General features: G+C 40.1%; 1 long non-coding RNA gene across 1 annotated transcript in view; it reads right to left on the reverse strand.

Moving 5' to 3' along the window:
• The window catches only part of LOC121813814, a 33,210-nt gene extending 26,978 nt beyond the window's left edge, over window positions 1-6,232 (reverse strand). The window contains exon 1 of the long non-coding RNA XR_006053899.1: window positions 5,550-6,232. This is a non-coding gene — a long non-coding RNA (uncharacterized LOC121813814). The remainder of the gene's footprint in view (window positions 1-5,549) is intronic.
• Window positions 6,233-9,041: the final 2,809 nt, after the last annotated feature.

Below are 9,041 nucleotides of genomic sequence, written 5' to 3' on the forward strand. Positions count from 1 at the left end.
TAGATAGATAGATAGATAGATAGATAGATAGATAGATAGATAGATAGATAGATAGATAGATAGATAGATAGATAGATAGATAGATAGATATGTAATATGTAAGTAGTATCAAATATTAGCCACAATTTTAATGTAATTGTTATTGCACTTTAATGCAACTTTACAGAGCAAACTTAAATATAATTTTATTTAAAAAGGTGCAATATGCACAACACCTTGCTATAGGAGGAGGACACTCTTTAGCATCTAGAGCACAAGCACATCAGAGCTAAGGGTCTCCTTTTCTTGCATCGCCAGACACTGCTGCAGCTTAGAAGTGATCTATCCCACAACCCCACCCTCATTCAGTCTTTTCCCCTGACCTCAGCATCACCTGATGCCTGCTGTTGGGTTAGGGACACTGAACGCACCACAAACAAGGAGTCATTCCTGTTATACTTCTTTAAAGTGTAACTGGAGCCTCATGCTCAGTCTGATTATGAAGTTTACAGTGGGACCCAAGCAGACACTTGGATACTTGTGGAAATTAAGTCTGGCAAGAAGCCTTGTTACGTTTACTGTTTCTGCACTGTAAAAGAGTTGCATGTACATTAACAATAAAACAGGGCTGCCACCAAGTTACTGTTAGTTTAACAGTTTTCCTACTGTTATCTACATTACAGCATGCTACTACAATGATAGCGTGTCCTGAAGTGCTCCGCGTTCCTTTATTTCTTCCTTATACCACGTCAGCTATAAAAACCTGCACAATGTAAGTCTTCCTCTCTCTCTCTTTACCACTGAGGGCATAGCCTGCTTGTTTGTAAAAGATTTACTGGAATTGTGACCAAAGTATGGTGGCATTTACATTTAGTATTAGCTCTCAATGGTGGCTCATGTGTTTCATCAAACAGGATTGGTGATTAAAATGAAATATCGACCTCTAATGTCAGTTAACATAATGTGAAAGTTTAAAAAAAAAAAGGGGCAACAGTGTCTGTCCAGCTTTCAGTGCTAAGGCTAATCCTGCTAGCATTCTATAGACAGACAATAAATAATGCATTATCAAAAAAAGTTTTATTTTTTACATAAATAGACTTGATTGTAAATGACTTGGAGTGTACAAAATCAAGCATACCTCATATTGAAATTATATAATTTGCACTCAACATTTTGAGAAGACCACTTTCTATATAGACTATGTACTAACCAATAATAATAATAATAACAACAACAATAATAAATTCCTGACTCAACATATTTATTCAAGACTTCAGCTTTTTTTTTCTGTCCACGAAGTTACAGCCTCAGGGCTAATGCTGCAAAGTCCAATTAAGGGTTAAAGACACCCGGCCAAGGCTTGCTTACTGAGCAAGTCAAACCCCTCTGCTGTAGTCACACAAACAAGATATTAAAACACAAGGAAAAAATGGTTCCTTGACTACTCCTTGAGCAGACTAGACTATTCATTAATGAATAGAATGTTTCGTAACCCATATGGAAAAGATATATATAAATCTTATAAAGTTTGTATCTGTCTTGTGTGAAACTTGTATGAAAAGCATATAAGAGTGAAAACAGATATAAGATCCATTGAAAAATTATATAATGAAACTTGTATGTTTTGGATACTTACTAAAACAATGTATGAAAGTAATGCGAAAGTGGCCACTTTCATGAGTAATCACATATAAGTTTTTACTATTTCTTTTCCGTATGGGAAGGACCGATACAGTCCTTACGAAACAGGTATTCTGGAATATTTCTGTCTCTCGGCAGCTGCTGGGTGTGTGACGATGTTTCTAGAATAGTCTGTAGATAGTTCAAAAGGTATTGAAAAAAACCATGAACGAGGCTGAGTAGGTGTTTTTAGTTAGAGTATCTGGCCTTATTTAATTCCTACCACCCCCACCCCTCCACACTAAAATATGTACATGAAACCTTGAAGATGAGATTAGGTCATGCTGTTTCAACATTTCTAGCATTTGCCTTGGTCTGCATGTAGTTCTTGGAATAAGTGTCATCACATGTGAAATATGTCTAAGAACACATTTAAACTCAGTGACCTTCAAACCAAATGAATCAATCTCACGTTTATTCCACAAAATTATTACATTTTTGGGATGCCAACGAGTTGATCTATAACGCCGGCTTCCAGTCATTCTTTTTCTGTGGTACAGTACCATTTATCACTCCACAGATCACTCAGAAGATTCATTGGCTACTTTTATCTTTTGTTCTTTACTTTTTAGCTTTCAGCAATACAAAGGGCAAATGCTTTGTAGTGTCTCGACACTGGCCTTGATAAACCCAGTTTGTGTGTGTATGGTAAATACTTAAAAATACTTTAAATGCTTTCCAAGTATTTAATGGACCTCCCCTTTTTGCTGCACTTAGTTTATAACTGAACCGGAAGAATATGCACTCCTACCCACAAAGCAACCCCCTCACCCAGTCTTCTCACAGGACTTGTGAACTCTCCATAAACCCCTGAGTCCCTCCAGAACACTGCTGTTCATCTGGAATCAGAAAAACTCCACACACACACACACAAAAAAAAAAACTTAAATAGACACTAAGGTACAGAGAGTGAAAAGAGAGAGGGACAGAAAGAGAGGCAGGCCAGATTGCAGAGGGCTGAATCAATGCAGCAGCCTGGTCTCTTTTTTTTCTCTCCACTCTTTTTCAATTTTTTTCTCTCTCTCTCTCTCTCTCTCTCTCTCTCTCTCTCTCTCTCAAATGATTCACAGTGGAAGGAAAAGGCCTTTTCCCTGTCCTCAGTTGAACTCCACATCAGCTTCCTGTTAGAAAGGCAAGGAGGAAACACCCAGAGCAACACGCGCGTGCGCACATACACACACACAAACACACACAGAAGAAGGCCTTCACTAGTGGATTCTTCGCTGCCAGAGAAATTAGGTCAAGCACTTAAATGCCCTGTGCTGAGATGCACAGAGACTTAAAATGTGAAGTGTTTGGTGGGGACAGCAAAAGCACAGCAGAGCAACAAACACACATGCAAACAAACGCCTGTTGCACTCGGGATATACACACACTAGTGACACACTTTACATCTCATGGTTTTCCACATTATTAATACCAGAGAAAACTTAAATAATCAGTGACAGACGCCCACCTACTGTTAACACACCATCCATCTGTGCAGATTAGAACATGACAAGGTGGCTTTGTCACACACGATAAAATAAATGACGAATTAAAAAGGGGGTAAGGAGAAAAAAACAAACATTTTAAAGCCCTTCTCAGGCAAAAAGCTAAAGGAGTATGTGTGAGTTCTCAAAACGCCAGATGACCTGATTAGGGAGCGACAGGACTCTGCGCGCCTATACGAAACAGCTAAAGATGGGGTGGGCGAGCACAAGACGCCACACTGCAGCATCGGCCGTGCACGCCGAAAATCCCCCTCGCCAAACCCCACCGCCCCCCGCCCTCTGACCTGAAATGGCCTTAAAGTAACAACACACCACATCGCCATCACGTCCAATCAACTATTCATAGAAAGGCTGGATTGCGCTCCGTCCTGATCTTGCCGTTTAGGGTTTCAATCAATTGCGTGAGATATGAGAGTGTGGCAGGGAGTGTGGGAGGGAGGATGAAGCTGCTCTGAAAGCAAATGAGAGGAATTTTTTTTTTTTTTTTGCTGAATCCAAGCCTTCTTCTTTCCTACCATATTGGCCACTGCCAGTATGGCCCACAACGGAGCTCAGAGCTACAGGGTGGCGGGCTGAATCTGAAAATAATCACGTCAATTTTCACTCCACAGCCATGTCCTTTCTTCTGTCCCACTGCCTCACTGTAGAGAAATGAACCCCGGCCCATTGTCTAAAGGCCACCTGTGTTTCTGCTGCATTCTCTCAAAGGCACATTTTCCTGTTTATAACCATGATTGTGCCTTATAAACATAAATCTCATAAGACACAGAGGGGAAAAAAATTGTGTTTGTGACCAAGCTATTGCAGCCAAGAGGTCGTTCTGACCCCGCTCAAATTTTTGGCTCCTGACAGTTGTGTTCCTCTTTCATGGTGAGAATGTGGCAATAGCACAACACGCCGTGTTTTGTCAGCTAACACAGATCTTTTCCTGGGAAACGCTGCTGCTTCTTTGCAAATTTGACCGACACTCCAGAATGAACAGAATCTTACCCGACCGGCCAACCAGGCTGCACACAAAGCCTTGAGAGCACACAGGCACACATACACTTACAAAGCAAAAAAGAAAAAAATGTAGCCAGATGAGCAGAGATGAACTGAAAAGGAGAGGCAATTCTCTAAGGTGTGCGTGGGCCACTTTTTAACCTTTAACCTGCGATGCGTTTCCGTGCCGGTGAAGTGTGGCCTGAGTGATATATCCAAGTTAAACTGACAGCAGTAAATTTGAAAAAATCAGAGTATGAAGCTAACAAAAAAGGAGACTTGTGCTTTAAATCAATAGAGTCAAATTTAATAAATTTACACCCAGTGCAAATTACAAAGCAACCATGCTTTTATGACTTTATGTGCAGGCTGCATTTTTGCTTTAGTTGCTTTTAGAAGAGGACGATGATTTCCCCACTTTATTTATTATTTAGCAGGAATCTGTGTGATTATCTTCAGCCAAAAACAACCAAAGAACGAGGCTGTAAAAAGAACTTTGTGTGCTGCTACCTGGCCAGTGTAAAGCACCTGTTATTACTGCCCACATCCACGTATAACATCAAACAAATCAACATCAAACGCATCACAAATCTAATATCTCACGGGGAATTTAAGCATGTGTCTTTTTAGAGAAGCTCAGTGTACACCTGAGACACAGCCAGGAAGCACCAAACGGGCCTTTAGAGCATTAAAAATACATTCAGCTACTGCTGAGTTAGCTGCTCTCGGATTTCAATGAATTAATTTCATCAAAAAACTTCTCTTGAGGGGAAACCACAGTGACACATCAGGGGGAAACCGCACAGTTCTACCATATGTTCTCGGGTCTTACATACGCTCATCATCTCGGGGCGCACAGCTCCGGGAGACGCAGTTTTTACTAATTAAATGCACATTTTTCCTTTTCCCCCATCAAATCCTTCAAACTGATCACTTGGAGAGCGGTGATGTTTTCCGCTGGATTGACGCGATCCGCCCGGCTGCCTATCTGTGTTTGCATCGGGGACAACAAAGGGGGGAAGATTATGCCTCTCAGCTAGCAGAAACTAGGGCACGGGAAGGCGACCTCTTTTCTCGTATTGCGACGGAGAATTTACAGCCTGGCGACCATTTCCATCACCGCGTATAGACTATAAGGTGTCTGCGACTTGTTCTCAATTTTAAAGATTTTTTTTTTAGCTATTAAACAGTTTCGGGCACGCTGGAAACTTCCCCTAAGGACTGTTTCAGTCATAACAGTGTCAATATCCACTGACTCAGTCTGGGGAGGGTGTTGGTGGAGGGGAGACGCACCGCCACAATTCACACACGCTGTATTGCTTTTGCTTTTAAAACAAAACCTTTGATGTAATTTTACGCAATTGGCGCAAATTTAAAACTAAAAATAAACGTATAGAGCGGCATTTTAATACGCACCGATTCGTCTCAAGTTCAAGTTGGATGGTCTGCTCCGGCGTGTCCAAGTCGGCCGGCTTTATATTTCCTTTAGCCCACGGTGACTCGTCTTCCTTTTTGTGTCTGGAGCCACGAAACAGCAGGAAATTAAAAAAGCAAGAAAGGGACGATATTTGCAGACTGAGATGTGGAGGAGTCATCTCGAGACTCGGTCTCCGAGAGCCGCTGCTATGTCACGAAAGTGTTGCGTTTCCCCCCTTTCTTTCTCCGCGTCTCTCTCGGCCGGCCATGCAGCTCGGTTCAGTGGGGACAAACAGCAGACTGCGCCGTGCGACTCGCGCCGCCGGTGAACCAGATGCGTCAAGTTCAGCTGAGGTGAAACACGAGTTATACAACCACACCGCTGTGCGGTGCAGGCTGCTCTGCCGTGCTGCTTATTTAAAGACTCCAAAATACGAAGGGAAAGGGGGGGAAAAACAAAAGCCACCACTCTGAAATATCAGCAAAAACGAGCCTGCGTTCAGATGATTATTAAGGGCTGCCTCACTCCCTCCCCTCCTGCCCCCTCCGCGGACCTAAAAAGCACTATTTGCTGGCGTGAACTTTTGTCAGCCTCGTGAAAAAGACTATTTTAATTCCGCCGTCAACTTTTACTGGTGCTGAAAATAGCACAAATTACTGCCGCGAAATTATTTACAGCAGTAAAAGAATATTAAAGAATTAAAAACAAAAATGCTATAAAACAACCACCAAGGTCACTGTAAAGTCACATATTTTCCATGGCACACAGGTTTTATGCCCCACCTTGAATTATTACACACATACCATGCCTTTTCCCCCCACTTGCACCACCCCTGCTTTTGTAATTAACAATTACTCTGGTAAGTAGCTTTGCTGTAAAGTATTATTCATAAAAGTGTGTGCTTTTAAAACAAACTGCAAGTGTGAAGCTAAAGAAAAATAGCCACAAAACAAGCAAAATGTGCTGCGTCACCATCCGTCCGGGCTAACGGCGCTCTATTAACAGCACATTAACTTAAATGTAATTCTCATGTTAGCTTAGACCTTAACCTCCACAGCTAGGCTACTTCATTTTCTTCATCTGCTAGCTTTTAAAACACACTCCCCGAAAGCGGGACTTCACACACCTGTTCCCTCCCTGCAGTTAATGAGCTTCATTCAGTTTTGTCCTCTCTGCAAGTTAATGAAGACCTCCTTATTCACTCGACGCCACAGGTGACTCGCAGACAAGCCCGGACTTGTTGAGGTAGCCAGTTTGCCTCACAGACACTTTATTGATTAATCAGCTGTGGTGATGAGTCAAACCAGAGCTGCTGGAGCACGTCCCCGACATTTTGAAAAGTTGCTAAAAATAAATAAATAAATTTAAAAAAAACCCCCCAAGTGTCAAAAGCGAGGGGATGTGGGAGATATTTTAATAGCTAATAATTTGATTTTTCATGCTGGGTCACACTAGTTTAATGTAAGGAAATGAAACTGTAATAGAGTCCGTGTACTAGGGGAAAAATGTTTTCCGAGAGAGTTTGTAGGGGAATTTTATGATTGGACTAAAAATAAATAGTGCGCATCTTTAGGTCTAAATCTTTTTTTTAATCTAAAATTATTTATAATAACATGGAAAGTTCATTAAATGTTATACTCCTTACACACAGCTCTGCACAGGCACTCTTTAATAATGTAAACACACACAAAAGTGGCTTCCCTGTAAGATTTAACCTTTTCCTCAGGTATGTTACTGAGAAATGAGATTCTCTGAAGGCAAGGATAAAAAATTAACTTTTAATATTCCTCTGGAATGTGTAAGAACACACTCCCTCACCATCAACTGCTCAATGTAAATTAATAAAGGGGGACCAAAAAGTCAATTATTAAGGGAGCTAATTAATTAAAATCCTCCCTTAAAAATCATGGTAATAATATTAATAGGAAGAAAAACATTAAAAACAGCAGGTGGAAATATGTCAATGTGATTATTTTGTGGGAAAAAACTTAACACTAGTAACAGAAGTTGAACAGAAGCATGTTTGTCCCTCAGTTCGTGATCAAACCACTGCTTGTGTTAGTTGTTTTTTCTAAGCTCTGTGCACATTAGCACTGGAGCATCACACTGTGAACTAGCAGAGTGTGCAATGAGTGCACGTAAACCTGTATTTACAAGCGTACAGAACACCTATATTCACGAGCATGGAGCCATACTATAGGATTAGGAGTGTGTGTGTGTGTGTGTGTGTGAGAGAGAGAGATGTTACAGCTCAGCTGCCTATGGCCTGAGAATGTAGGCTATAGCTTACTGGGATTAGAAGGTGACACGAGTTCATATTATTAAGACAAACACACACATATTTAAAGCTGCAATAGTTCATGAATAAAGGCTGTGTGTAAACTTTTATTAACTAAAGCCAATTATAAAAAAAAATAGGGTAATGTTTTTACTTACAGTTGTGATGTTTATAACTAATATATATATATCTATCTATATATGTATCTATCTATCTATCTATCTATATATCTATATATATATATATATATATATATATATATATATTATAGAGATGATAATATTTTATTAACACACATAGGCGATAGTAATTGCTTAATATATTATTTTATGTAAGCGAAGAAACATCAAATTCTTATGTAGGGCTCAGGCTCATATTTGTTCTCACACACACACATACAACCCTGTTATTTAAATTTCTTAGATGTTAATAAACATATTCATTGTAATATAATATATTAGTAATTGTGGTCAGCACAGAAGTGTGAAGTTATTGTGTAATGTAAGTATTCTGTATTTTATTATTTCACCATGTCCTTTCTTTGTAGAAAAGCATTTTTCATAAGGCACTTTTGAACTTTTTTATCTTTGTAATCACCTTTAGAAATGTTTTCACAGTTCCTTAAATTTTGTAAATGAACATGCTCAAATTATAAAATACCTTCAACAGGAAATATATTTAATTATTAATGATCTTTTTTGTCTGTTTTCCCTCAAAAGTGGACCTGAAACTATAAAATCCCCACGTTTCCTTTGCCTGGGAAGAAAAAAAAAATGCTCCAATAATAATAAAGTGAGCTTCAGGTAAAACAAATATTAGGAGATGTTAATGTCACTGGTGGATTTGCTGCAGATGTCGTATTTGGCACTTATCATCCAAAATTTTACACCCAAATTGACTTTTGCACTCAGTACTCATCAATGTTTCATTTGACTGAATTTGAACACTCACTCGCATCAATTACGTGAAAAGTATTGACGAGAGAAAAGCACCAAGTCCCGCCATTAACCTTCTTTTACGGGACTTTTTCATAAAATCGAACCGGCAAAGTGTCCGAGGAGGACGGGCGAGGAGACGAGATGGCGTAAACAGTGTTGAATCTAGTGGAGTTGGCCAGGGTGCTCTATTTGGCACTTCTAATTTGCAATCAGACCCTCTCTTTGAGCCCACGTCTCCAGACAGTGTGGATGGCAGCTGAGACAAAGCTAGCATT

This window comes from Haplochromis burtoni, unplaced genomic scaffold, assembly GCF_018398535.1.
Source record: "Haplochromis burtoni strain Fernald_Lab_line unplaced genomic scaffold, NCSU_Asbu1 Contig_14, whole genome shotgun sequence".
Taxonomy (NCBI): domain Eukaryota; kingdom Metazoa; phylum Chordata; class Actinopteri; order Cichliformes; family Cichlidae; genus Haplochromis; species Haplochromis burtoni.